Source organism: Sitophilus oryzae, unplaced genomic scaffold, assembly GCF_002938485.1.
Source record: "Sitophilus oryzae breed Bouriz unplaced genomic scaffold, Soryzae_2.0 scaffold_1614_pilon_pilon, whole genome shotgun sequence".
Taxonomy (NCBI): Eukaryota; Metazoa; Arthropoda; class Insecta; order Coleoptera; family Curculionidae; genus Sitophilus; species Sitophilus oryzae.
In genome coordinates, this window is record NW_022146297.1 from 1,646,211 (window position 1) to 1,661,271 (window position 15,061).

At 30.4% G+C, this 15,061-nt stretch overlaps 1 protein-coding gene across 1 annotated transcript in view; it reads left to right on the forward strand.

Moving 5' to 3' along the window:
* Nucleotides 1-433: 433 nt before the first annotated feature.
* LOC115880113 overlaps nt 434-15,061 on the forward strand; it is an 870,630-nt gene continuing 856,002 nt past the window's right edge. The window contains exon 1 of the mRNA XM_030897242.1: nt 434-553. The gene's annotated coding sequence lies outside the window, so the exon portion shown is untranslated. The remainder of the gene's footprint in view (nt 554-15,061) is intronic.

The window sequence follows — 15,061 nt, forward strand, 5'->3', positions numbered from 1 at the left end:
ATAAGTAGTTATATTTATACCTTACGAGTTAGTTAATTAATTATGTTTATTCTTACATATCCGCATTACTTATCAAAAATAATTAGGATACGTCAAGTTTATGAATTTTAGATAGTTGTTTTAGTAACGTATCTGTATTTTTGTTATTAATTAATTATATTAACTTTGTTATTTTAAACAATCTTAATAGCTATTCGCATTTATTGACTCGTCGTAAAATAAAAGCTTTGTATCCTTACGGAATTTCATTGATATACTCCATCTGTAGTCTTTTTATTCAATGGCTTTATTCAAAACAAAATCTATTTATTTCACTGGATGTGTTATAACTTTGCCGAAAAACCGCATCATCAGATTTTCATCCCCACTCTGGAAAATCTTTCTCGTCTTGGGAAAGCTCTCCCGCTTGTCAGTCGGATGCTGGACAGCGAACATTTCGGATCTTCGCTTTGCTATAGAATTCGAGTTCGAAAATTTTACGCGAATATCGCGAAGTTGTGATTGTAAAGAGATTTTGTTAGAGTTAACTTTTAGACGTTAATTCGGAATTAAAGTAAGTTAAATTTTATTTTATATTTATTGTATTTTCTGAGTGGTTTAAATGCTGTCTTAAATTATATTTTTTTAGATAGTATATTTTGGTAAATTCGGTAAAATTCTGTCGCTATTCTATAGGGACTATTTTGATTTTAAAATAAAATTGAATTAAATAAAAAAGATAGGAATAATACCTTCATTCAGTTTAAAAAGAGCCCAGTTTTGGATGTCATCATCAGGCTACAATAATGTTACTACATCATATTAGGACACACTGAAACTAAGGACTATAAGGCTAAATATACTAAGTACTGTCTCTGACATATGAGAGATGTTAATGTTTTGTGATAATTACAGTACAAAAATATAATACATTTAAAGGGGCATGCTGCAATTTCTCATTATTAGTAATAATGTAAATTTTACTAAAACATTACGAGCTTCTTTAAAAAAATAATAATCCTCATATATTGATAAAAAACTAACTAAAACATATAATAAATTAACTTAAATATTATTGGTTTTGAGACAAAAGAAACTATTATATATACCTATAATTCATTAAAAAAATCTTGTTTTCGATAAATAATTAAAAAGTAAAAGAAAAGAAAGATTGTTAAATAGGAGTAAATAATAAACTGAATTAAATAAATAACATAAAATATCTCAAGTTCTTCTCATTTATTACACATTCTTTGCGAGTACAAATGAAGGGTCAGGGAAAAAAGCAGGTAAGTCAATTTTTTTGCTACATTTAAATATTCGGTGCATTTGGTTCAGAGTGAGTGTAAGCATCTTTAGAAGCCGCAAAACGGGAAAAACTTAGGAACAGAACCTAGTCAGAAGATATATAGCCTCGAAGTTATACTATAAAGGAAAAACAATAGGCAAGTCAAGCAAAAAAAGGAAATAACCAGGCAACTCATTGTTGAATTCGTACGTTTGTCCGCTATTTTTTCTGTTTCTGTACTTTTCTGTTAAGTTCCTGTACTTTATTTTTGTAAGGTTTTGTACATTAAATCGTGAATTTCTCAGTTTGGAGAGAAAATTATTATCTGCTTTTTTCGCCTGACCCTTCAAATACAGATATTTTATTAAATTCAAAAATTAAAAAAAAATATATACAGGGTCGCTTTTATGTATGGAAACGGTCGATTATTAGGTAAAATATACAAGGTACTGACAAAAAGTTAAATACAAAAATTATAGCGTTTTTAAATGTCTATTGGCGAGTAATAAATTTATGTAAAGAGGGTCGGTCATAAAGCCGTGGCACATCAAAGTTTCATTTTTCTAAATAGAACCACCTGTATATTATTATATATTTCAATTCTTCCTTCAATTCTAAGTAAAAATCGAAATACACATAATGTACCACAAACCAACCGTTTCCGAGTTATTGAATATCACTTAAACAATTTGATTTAATTAATATCGATATGTTCAGTTTCATTTAATGATGTCATTCTGCTGAAATTGTGATACTGTTGTTATAGGGTTTTAAATGCCTATTAGCTACTAGCAAATTTAAGTATACAGGGTCGGACATAAAGTTGTGGCACATCAAACTTTTTTTTTTAAATGAAATCCCCTGTATATTAATGTATATTTCAATTCTTCCTTCAATTTTAAGCAATAATCGTAATACACAATGTACATAAATTAAAGTATTGAAATGTTAAACTTAAATTTTGTAATTTCCAGACTTGATAATCTCATTTTATACATCTATAATTATTGCTAACTTGAGAACTAATGTCAAATATTATTAAGTATCACAGTTTCGGCAGAATGGCATATTTCAAAAGACAATAACTCTCGGAAACCGTTGGTTTGAGGTACATTGTGTATATTTCGATTTTTGCTTAGAATTGAAATATGCATTTACTCTTTAAAAAAGTATAACTTTGATGTGCGACTTTTTCTTGTAAAAGCTCTTTTGTGACTTTATGACCGACTCTGTATACATGAATTTATTACTCGCTAATAGATATTTAAAAATCCTATAATTTATGTATTTAACTTTTTGCGGTATCTCCTATATTTTACCTAATAATCGACTGTTTCCATACATAACAGCGACCCTGTATATACAATAAATAATAAATATACATAAAATATTAGATTAGTGTTAATATGAGTGTATTACATACATATGTTTAAATAACGAACTTAACAAAAAACAACAGATTTAAAGATTCACTGAAAAAGTAGTAATGTTAACATTAAATATAACATTATCAATAATAATTATGCGATCGCACCTATCCGTAAAACAAGCAAGCAAAAAAACCTCGAAAAAAACAAAATAACATACAAGACATCAGGTTAACATGATGACAGATCATGATCAATGACAGATAAAGAATTCTTACGGAAAGTTACACTTTACGATATAACTTTTTACCTCTTAAAGGCAAACCCCATTTAAACACAAAACTTTTTAATACCTACTACTGTATCTAAAAGACTTTTTTTTAAATTACTAAATTCTTAGCCACGCTTCTGTTTTTCTTGGCTGTTGTGTGTCACATCACAGATTAACAGGCCCACGTTTGCACCACAAGGCGATGCTGCAGACCACTAGATAGACCGGTCGTAGAAATTTATGTTATACAACTTGTAGTCAATCTACACAAATCACAATTATACATAACAATTATCAAAAACTTTTTTTCTTTTAAAATGTGTTCAGATTTTGTAAAAAGTATAAGTCAAAATCGCAAAACTTAAATTTGATATGAGTTTCTTAGTTTTTAACTAATATAGTGGCGAATTACAAAAATTCCTTTTCAATGAAAATTAATGAGTTAAATAAAATAATTTAATAAATTACTAGCTTTTTCTCGCGACTACGTTCGCGTTACACCTCGAATCGGTTATGCATTGATTTAAATGATTTTTTACTTCTTTATAGAGAGCTAGTGAGCATAGATGTTTTTTATTTTTCATCTTTTTTTTATTTATTAAGAGTACTAATACTCTCTTTATAGGTTATTTTTTATTCTTTGAAGGATAACTGAGGAAGATATATTTCGTTATGATGTCACTAAATAAACCCTTGTATAAAATTTTGTACTGTCTGGTTTATAATGTTATAGTATTGCATTTTCGTACAGCAAACTTTCATTCCCTATTCTACTTCCTAAGGGTATAAATTTCATAAATTCGCTTTACCTTTGTGCCAATTTTTATGTGTATAATCCAGAGGTCACGAAGTTTTATATAAACTTTTACTAACTTTACCCATTTGGTTGATGAATTTCAAAAATTTCTTCTAATTCTTTTTGTAGGATTTCATTCTTCTAGACCAAATAGTAAGGAATTTTCATACAACAAACTGTTCCGAGATAATTTTACTCTCTAAGAGGATGAATTTCCTAAAATCGCGTTGTGTAGCTAATTCACTAATGTCGTTTAAACGAACCTTTGTGCTAATATTTATGTATCTAAAGCTGGCGGCATGAACTCACTCTAAAATATCTAAAAACGTAATATATAATCTAACTGACACACCACTGACAATGACAAATAAATTATTTCTGGAGGTATTTTTAGGTGTTTTTCAGGTATGTTTTAGTATTTAGTCGTTTTACACAAAGAAATAGCCATTAAGCACTATAAAAATACTTCATAACAAATCTACACATATATACCTTTTATTTAAAAAAAGAATCATCAAGATTGGTAAAGCGGTTTCGGCGGGATGGATGCAACAAAAAAACCCTTTGAGCTTTTATATATGTATGGATTAATTATTTTTCCAACATATTTTACTTTGCAAATTTTTATAAATATTCAGACTCGCCAATATCGTACTCCACCGTGTCCAGCCTGTTTAGCCAAACGTAGGCCGATTCCTCTTCGGCGGCGTCGTGACCCTGGCCGAAGGAAGAGTCTTGAAGACGCTCATCCGCGCATAGGAATAAGTTGACTGCGTAGCGTATTGCGTATTAATCGATTCTGAAACTTTCTATCTCGTGTATAACATGTTACGCAAGTTTATTATTTTAATCTCGATTTTAATAGATAAATGTGTGAAATGCCACCTGAATATCTTCCGCCATGACATGTTTTTACTTTTTTGTTATGGTAAAGTGATTTGTATAAACTTTATTCAATAACGTATATTTTCCTCCATTTGTGATTTTTTAATTTTAAGCGAAAATTAAGTATAACATTTTAGGAAAAAGAAACACTGTAATATTTAAAAGAATAAGAAGAAATTAGTCTTATTTTGAAAGGAAAATATAGAAAAAACTCTTTCTATAGAAAAAGTCTTTATACTAACCAGAATCCGGTGACATATACGCGGTCTCACCGGAAACATTACTTATTACTTCGCATAACTTGAAGAATATCTACTTTTAATAATGAACACTTCAGAAATACACCAGTAAAAACATTTATTATTTGAGATTAAAACTCGAATTAAATTATAAATATTAGTTACCTATGTTGTTATAGCTTTTATAGGCCTGTTTAACGACTTAATAAGTTACCTAGCGAAAAAATCTGTGCGCGTACCTACCACTATTGTTACAGGTTAATTCGTTAAAGAAATATGTTACACAAGTTAAAAACGCTAAAATTTTAATGGTATTACTTGTGCATTATTGGCCTTATAATGTAATTTGTTGGAATTATATCTTCTTTAAATATAATTAGACTTTTTAACGACTTTTAAGTTACCTAGGAAAAAATCTGTGCACGTACCTACCAGTATTGTTACAGGTTAATTCGTGAAACAAATGTGTTACATATTATTCGTGGTATTAGTGGTATTATATTGGAATCAGCTTGGCATTAGTGGGGCATTATATGAGAAATTTGGTATTTAATTTGTATTTTTGGCATTACTTTGGCATTAGTATACAGACATTTGTCAGCGGTTTACTCCTTGTAGATAATCAAAAAGTTTTTTGATAAAATTTGCTTTTCATGTCAGATCATTTCTATGAAAAATTACATTAGATTTTTATTAAAGACGCTGGGTAATTAAAACATTGACTAATAAACCTTGTCCACTTTAAATACGGGGTCACGAAATATCCTCCTTGGAGTGTTTGGGTTAAGGGGTGTATAATAAATTAATCGTTGTTTTATAATAAAAACCATAAAACATTTATTTGTGAGTAAAATAATGCAATGGTTGGATATCTCTCCTTTATAATTCGGTGACTAAAAATACACTAAAATAATTAGAAAAAAAATCTTGTACTTATTTAGTAATTACGTCAATATTAATTAATTGACTTTCTAGTCTATTTTATTTTATGTACAAATATATTATTAAATTTTAAGCATTAAGTAATAAAACACTTTGTGCCCTCTTATATCGTAAAAGGTTACGAAATATACTCCTGGTTACACCCCTTACAGAAAACAGTGTAAGGGGTGTAAATAAATTGTATAATCACTGTTTTTTATAATAAAAACTATAAAATATTTCTTATTTGTGAGATTAAAAAAACAAAACAATGCATTGGTTAAAATAAGTACATTCAATACTGTTTTCAATTGTTAATTCAATAATGTGTTATAACATAATATAGCCATTACTATTATACTATTATTATTAAAATAATATGTGTGTAACATATTTCTTTAACGAATTAACCTGTAACAGACATTTATATGCCCAGTATATTTTTGTTTAACAAACCAATCAGGAAAAATCCAAAACCTACCGTTATAGGAGGTATAAGACGATTAAACTTATATAATGACAACTACTTATCGGATAACAAATTAATTACTACTGTCAGCTAGTTCAGCTACTGTCTAGGTAGAATTTACCTAGAGTACCTACACCTACCTATGATGATGTAGGTAGATTAAAGCTTATTTTGACGTTACCTCTCACTTCGGTGTCACAAGCTGAATTTTTCAGGGATGGAAGTACAGTACATCACAGTACATGATATGGGGACCCTTATTCCGAAAGTAGTACAAAATTAAACAGGGTAAAAAGGCACTATCATCAAAAATCGATATATTAATACCACCGTATAGAGAAAACAAATACTTATTTTTTGATCCAGTACAGAATAAAGTCTTCGTAGGGAGTAATTTTTTATAATTATTTACAAAAAAACATTTCCATTAGCGCTTATGACCAAAAAAAAACTTTAAACATGAATAATCATTTCAATCATGCGAAAATTTGGTTTAAAAATAGAGATTTTTTTTTAATATAACTTTCATTTAACGAAAAACGAAGGCCTAAATGAAAAAAAGAAACAATTTAAAAGTTTCGCTCATGTCTTGACAAGGTATCAAAGCAAACCCCATATTTTTTGCTTTTAAACTAATAAAGATATATCAATAAACAATTAGCGATGTAATGGTTTTTGCGCGCGCTGGCCGACTGCCGCCGCTGCGCCGAGATTTCCTATACCCTTGTATATATGACGTCATGGTGTGGCAAATGTAGCATTTTAATTCGATTTGGGCTCCCTTATATAGGATAACAGAAATATTTTCAATGTTAAAATTGCTCTGTGTCAATAATATTAATAATGTCAAAATAAAATATACATGTTACCGTATTTGGTCTTTTGATAAGAAAAAACTCAAAAGACATAACTGATTTTAATTAAATGATTTAAATATTGTTTTCTTGAAAAGAGTTCTGGGAGTTTCGCCACTAGAAGAAAATTTACGAATGATCCATAAATGAAAACCCATTTGTTAGTGGTATTTTACTAGTATGTATAACAAATTTGCCTAAGACAAAAAATACTTAACGTTTCAGGAGGTACATGGAGATTATATGGGAGGGGGGAGTTAATCACCGCGACTTTATAGATCTATAGTGCCCCCTTTCTTGAGTTATAATTTATCATATAGTTTTAAGGCTTTGACAAAAGCCAGTATCTGAAAATGCTTTCTAGAGATTTTTCGATCTCCGATATTAGTCGTACCAAAGTTTATGGTACGAATGGTTGTCGTTTCGGCACACTCATTGATTGGTTTTCTGTGTTATGTGTTTCCCATTTTCCCTACAGAATTTGCAGTCGCCGTTGTTTCTTAGCTTTAATGTACTGAGGTGTGTATTGAGGAGGAAGTGTCCTGTTAAAAATCTGAAGATTGTTTTTTCTTAAATCAAGGAAAACCTTTGATTTTTATTGGGGCGGGGGTAGATTTTGAGAAATTTCTTTCTGTATTTTACACCAGGAGGAATATTTCCTCCGATCGTTAGAAGAAAAACTCAAAGAACAAAGAAAAACTTAAAGAACAAAGAAAAACTTAAAGAGCAAAGAAAAACTTTTAAAAATATCTATATAAATACAACTATCCAAGAACACTATAGTTGTATAACTGATACGTTTATTTAAATCGTTGACGTTCTGTTAAAATTACATCATAAATAAATTAGTATTAATAAATAATATTTTCTTGAATTTAGCTGTGTATTTTCTCTAATTTAGAAAAATCGAAAGTAAAAAAAAAATAAAAAGTAAAAAGAAAATTGTCTTCCTTGTCGTAAAGGGGGGAACCAACCTCCACTCCCACAACTGGTTTCAGGGCCTACCCTTCATCAGGTGGGCTGCCCAGGGGCTGGTTCTCACCGATACGGTAAGCAAAACTTTTTCAATATCAACAGACGATGTCGTAAAGTGTCGGTGAGAAATTAGTGCATCTCCCGTCAAAGGATGGTAAGAGCGTTTTTCGGCTCTCCCAAATATATATGAAATGAACAAAATTCTTACAGCTTTAGTGTATATTAATAAATAATATTTTCTTGTCTTTAGCTGTGTATTTTTTCTAATTTCGAAAATTCGAAAGTAGAAAAAAAAGTAAAAAGAAAATTGTCTTGCTTGTTGTAAAGGGGGGAACCAAGCTCCACTCCCACAAGTGGTTTCTGGGCCTACCCTTCATCAGGTGGGTTGTCCAGTGGCTGGTCTTAATATACACTAAAGCTGTAATAATTTTGTTCATTTCATATATATTTGAGCGGGCCGAAAAACGCTCTTTACCATCCTTTGACGGGAGATGCACTAATTTCTCACCGACACTTTACGACATCATCTGTTGATATTGAAAAAGTTTTGCTTGCCGTATCGGTGAGAACCAGCCCCTGGACAGCCCACCTGATGAAGGGTAGGCCCAGAAACCGATTTTTTGCAATTAGGAAAAATACACAGCTAAAGGCAAGAAAATATTATTTATTAATGGTGCTTGTCAGATATAACACCCTCCGAATTTTGTACTTTTTTTATATCACTCGAAAGCATACATCGAAATAAGTATTTCAAGCAAAAAAAAAGTGTGGATGATCCATAATTTAATGAAAAAATAAACATCTAATTATTGCTACAACAGGCTACTTTCTATGCGAAAACTCCTCCAAATTTTGTCGGCGTTGCCAGATTCATTCATTTCTTCTTGAAAGGTTCATTAAAAAAACACGTGCTGGTCGGAAGAAAACTCGCGTTAACAACAGATTATTTTAAAATCAAGAAAAGGCGATCGCCTGAGGAACTGCTCCTACCCATAGCTGATATTTTGCCTACGAGATCTGACTATTTATAACTACAAAGTTGCACGAAAGAGTTTTGATTGCGTTGGTTTCAACTTGTTTCGGGGTTAATCTGTTGTTTTTTTATATTTTAATACGAATCTGAATGCTTTCAATGTCTTGATTTTAAAATAACTTATAATCTGTTCTTATCGTGATAGCGCTACTGTATAAGGATTTGTTCGTCCGGCGACCGGCACGTAAAATCAAGTGAAAGCAATCAGATTCGTAGTATTAAAATAAAAAACAAAACAAAAGATTAACACACTCACGGAAAGGTTGAAACCAACGCAATCAAAACTCTTTCGGTCTCAACTCTTTTTTTGTATCATGTAACGTACCGAATGATCGAAAAAAACGGCGTCAGCCATGGCTATGAAATGAACATCGCTGTCATTTTATATGTAAAATTATATGGGGAATGTCATCGATCGTCATTTCCAAGCCGGCTGGACGCCGTTTTTTTTTCGATCATACGGTATTATGTATTATACAAACAAGAAATAACTTTGGCAACAATGCTTAGGCAGCTTACATCCTTAACAACAAATGGTGACAGACGGCTCCGGCGGCAAGTTTGAATCGAAAGAGTAAATTGATCAGGCAAATATTACAAAAGATATCACCAACTCTATTTTTGACTTATGACTTATTAATGCTTCTCTCTGATTAATTCTGACCTTTATATTAATAAAAAATGCATATAATCGTCATATTTTACAATAATTACACGCTTATACAACTTCACCATAACCTAAAAAATGCACTTTTAATTTATTTATTTTTCAATAAATTGTGGTTCATCCGCAATTTTTTTTTGCTTAAAATTCTTATTTAAGTGTATGCTTTCGACTGATATATAAATAAATGCCAAATTCGGAGGGTTTTATATCTGACAAGCACCTTTATTAATATACACTAAAGCTGTAAGAATTTCGTTCATTTTATAAATAAATTTGTTATACATAAATAAATTACTTGTAATATAAAATTACAGTATTGTTAGTTAAAAATAGTGTTTAAATAAATTGTGACTTTCTATCCACACGGAACCGACGAAAAACGTAACAGTATATATAAAATCAAACTTCAAATTAAAGCTTCATTGAGGAACTTGGAATTAGTGGAATAAATAAGTGGTTTCAATTAGCATAGAAGTTTGTTCCTTTAATTTCAATGTAAGCATTCAGAACGTCAAAATTAGCGGTAGTCTTTTACAATTAGTAGAAAAAGTTAACAAACTTTTAACTTTTCCACTAATTATACTTCAAAATTTGCGAGGAATGTCATTTTGGCCTTTAATCAGCTTTAATTATCATCTGTCAATCCATAAAGAGAAATTGTGGTTGGAAATCAAAAGTTGATTGTTTTATAAGCTAAATATTAGACTCTCTCTATGGGTACAATTGACTACCGCAAGCTGTTGCTAGGATATTCTATTAATTTTAATTGTGTTTTTAGACATTGTGAATGATCGTAAACCATCGTAAACTAAAAAGTATAAAGTGTAATTGAAACCATTAATTTATTCCACTAAATGCCAGGTTCTGAAATAAGCTTACCTGATAACAATTACTTAATATAAACGTTTTCTAACTTTTTACTTTTGTTATGTTCATTTATATTATTTTTCTTAAAACCAACGAAGCGATAACTAACATTACTAAACTCTAACAGAATCCTAATGCTTACAATATAATATTATGTTCTCTGTATAATTGACATTACTACTACAGACTATTTTACGAATTTTACACTACATTTTTAGAACATTGGTCTAATTTTAGTATAAAAGAAGGTTTGGATCAACTATTCTATTATTATCTATATTATAATCTTAACCAACATTTTTTTTTTCTGTCCAAGACATGTTTTTCTATCGCCATATAAAATTAACTTCCGGATGGAATAATATGGAGATAAATTTATATATTCAAAGGTAATTTATATGAAAATTAAATGTAGCACGGTCTGAAATATGGAGATATATAAGGATTCGTACGGAGAACACTCTTATAACAAAGTTACTCTTTGGGTCCGCCGGACTATATTGGAAATTCCTGGAGCGGAGATGTAATTTAGACTTTATGGATACATATGAGTGTGCGTGTATATTTAAAGCTAAAATATGTATATTTTGTCATATTTATTTTGTAGGGTTTCAGGTGTTTTCAGCAAATATGAAAACAGGAATTAGACAAATCATCTACTCTATCGGGTACGGTTCAAAAGTGGCTCACCCCTATCCTATAACTTTATTTTTTCAGTTAAAAAAACGAGATTTGGTATGTTAGTATATGACATAAATTAGGATCGATTGACGTCTTCAATTGTTTTTGGTCACTTCCTGTTTCACCGGAAATGACTACAACTTTTGATTTTTAAATAGCACCCTCAGTTTTTTTTTACTTTTTTTGATGGAAAATAACACTCACAGAATAGAATGACATATCATATATCAACTTTTGACATTTTCGCATATGGTTTATTTGAAATTATAACTTGTGGTTTGTAACGAAAATTTGACTCGAAATACCAAGTGTGTGGTATCACATTATTCGTAAAAAAATTATTTTTCCAAATATGCTAATGAGCCACCCTCGTTCCATTTGAAAAAATTGAGATATTTATGATTAAAAATACAATTTGAGCATTTTCTATTTTCGGCCAGAACAAGACACTAAAAACATTAGACCATCAAATCTTTTATTATTTTTTATTAAGCGAGAATGTCAAAAGTTGACATATGATATGTCATTCTATTTCAGAATGTCATTTTCTATCGAATAAAGTAAAAAATACCAAGGGTACCATTTAAATATCAAAAGTTGTATTCATTTCCGGTGAAACAGGAAGTGATATAAAACAATTGAAGGAGTCAATCAATCCTAATTTATGTCATATACTATATATCAAATCTCGTTTTTTAACTGAAAAAATAAAAAAGTTATAGGGGTGAGCCACTTTTGAAACGCATCCGGTATACAGGGTGGCCCATTAGTGCGAGAAAGTCCAATATCGTGGTTGTTGTCGAAGATATGAAAAAGTTACATAGTTTATGGGGGGGGGCATATACTATATATATTTTGTTGTATACAGTGTGTCAGAAAAAGTTATGGTAAAGTTTTATTTTTTTAAATAGCACCCCTTATTTATCTGTAGATAATTGGATTCGGCATAAAATTCTGCATATAGTACCCCATTTTTGCTTGAAGCGATGTTGCTATTCTATTTCTTATTTACTAAAACTTTTGTTGAAAACACTATATCCCAAAAGTGGTTAAAAACTGGAGTGAATATAACTTTATTAATATTTAGCTATATTTTCCTAAACACTAAGGCTAACAGAATAAATCCGCGAAGGAAAATTTAAATTATCCTTTACAGGATATTTTTTTATCGCGTCACCAACATCGGAATATTTAAAATGCTGTATCTCGATTTTTTAAATGCAAAACCCTATATTTTATTTTTCGTTTAGATGCAGATTTAAAAAATGAACATTTTTTGTATTTAAAGTGTTCCTAAATTTTTAGCGGTTCTGCAGATATTCGCTGTATTATATAACATATGGAGTTTTCAAGGGTAAAATATCAGACAAAGATCATGTTAGGTGGCATTGATAAAAAATTAATTTTGGAAGAACCATATGAAATAATATACCACGAATATCTGCGAAATTGTTAAAAATGTATGAACACTTTAAGTACAAAAAATGTTCACTTTTTAATTCTGCATCTAAAATGAAAATAATATACAGCACCTTGCATTTACAAAAGTTGAGATATAGCATTTTAAATATTGCAATGTTGACGACACCATAAAAAATTAGCCTGTACAAGATAATGTAATTTTTTCTTTGCGGGTTTATTTTGTTATCCTTATACTTGGTGTTTTCACAATCCAAATCTGAAAAATGGGGAGAGGGGGGGGGGTACAATAAAAAAAATAATATATGCCTCTTTACAAACCATGTACCATCTGTATAAAACTTTTTTTCATATCTTCGACAACGACAACAATATTGGATTTTCTCGAACTAATAGGCCACCCTGTATGTACCGTCTTTAATATTCGGAATTTGTTTTGCTAACCACATCAGCAGCAACTTTTATACAAAATTCAAATTAAACAGAAAAAAATAATATTAAACAGCAAACACGGTGGCTTTATTTATTTATAAATAAAAATATTTATTTATCTACATAGAGCGACCATAATACAGCCTCTCACGTACAGCTTAGTACAGCCTCTAATGCCGTTTGGATTCGGCGATAAAACTGTAGGTCCCGTGTGGTACTAACATCTTCTTTAGATGTAAAGTGCACAAAAATAATCGTTATAAATTCTAATTGAAATGTATATTTAGTGTGTAATACTTTTTTCCTTCTTTAAAAATTTTAAAAAAGAAACCCTTGGCTTTCATTGAATTTTAATTCAGAGATTTTTTAATTAAGAAAACAAATATTTTCATTAATATTTGATTATACCCCAGAATACTAAATTAGAAGAGAGAAAAAACAAGTATTGCATTGAGAGTAAGCTCTCGTGGAGAAAAAGGAATCTGTAATGAAGTTTCTCAAAAAATATTTCTCTCTGTGAAAAAAATAAAAATGTATCTTAGTACAGTATATTTAAAGCTTAGCGTAAATATTTATTTAGAACCTTTTTCAATATTTTATTTATATTTATTATTATTTCATTTAATGAATACTTTTCCAGAGCAATGGCATTATGCAAAGAAAGAATCTTTTTTAATCTCTCTTGAGTTTTTTTAAAAGAAACATGCAGTACAAGTTACAAAGTTTATAATATTAGATGTTTATAACAGTATAAAAATAAATAATTATAAAAACAATATGATCAGAGATTATGGTCCTATATCTATTGCCTATTTTTATAGTTGTGTAATTTACTGTTACGCTTAATTGATTTATTTTTGGTCGGCTTATTTATTTTGTTTTTTTTATTGAGAAATTGTACTAATGAGAACAATTTGTGTGGTTTGGTAGTAATAAATCATAAACTATGACAGGACAGAAGTGTCTAGCCCCAACTATTAAGCTTGACCAATCAGGTTGGTTAGCGTGGTTATTTGGAGGGTGTTCAAAGCAAAATATTTGTCATAAAATTTATTCTAAACTGTATTTATTCTTTTTTTATTCATTAACATTAAGTTTATGTAAAATCGCTTATTTCTGGAGCTTACTCAACCGGGTCTGACAATGCAAATTCACCTCAAATATCCATTTACTTGGTCATTGGCAAGCACTCGCTCATTGTACATGAAAATAACAAAACAAACATTTACTGATCTGGATAAAATTGATAGTTAAATAGTAAAACTCACTCGGGGGTACTCTGCCCCCTAGCCACTGACATCACTGACATTCTATTAGCAAGCATCACCTGAAATAGTATAGGGGCTTCCCCCGGACGCAAATCAGCCGCTAAACAGATTCGCATCCCAACCGAATAGGCTAATCGGGGTACCTCACTACCCCAACGCCGCGCCGCATCGTTAATCGAGAAGACATTATGGAGACCTCAAACTCTCAAGACCAACATGGATGCAACATGGAAGGCAGGATGTCACAAGAGGTTTTCTTCTTGTGGTCAAACGTCCGCGTTACCTTACAGTCAAATGACTCGCAACTATGATAGTCAAAAGACTCGCAACCCTCAATTGTCAGCTCTGTGACAAAACACAATACAACAGCCAGCCGGTCCGTCTACTACTGACCCGCCGCCGGCAAGCTAAGCCTCCTCTTACAGCACAATTTTACCTGATCACAAATATTTACATGGCTTGCCAATGAATTATACTATTTTCTCTAATCGACTTTCAAATAGAGTGTTTTAGCATTACTAGATAAATAAATAGAGAGTTGAATGCATATTCTTTATTAGAATAGTGAATAAATAAAAGCATTATTATAACGAACTTTTTTCCAAGTTTTACATTTAGTACTTTTGGTAGGAATATTTTTAAAGTGAAAC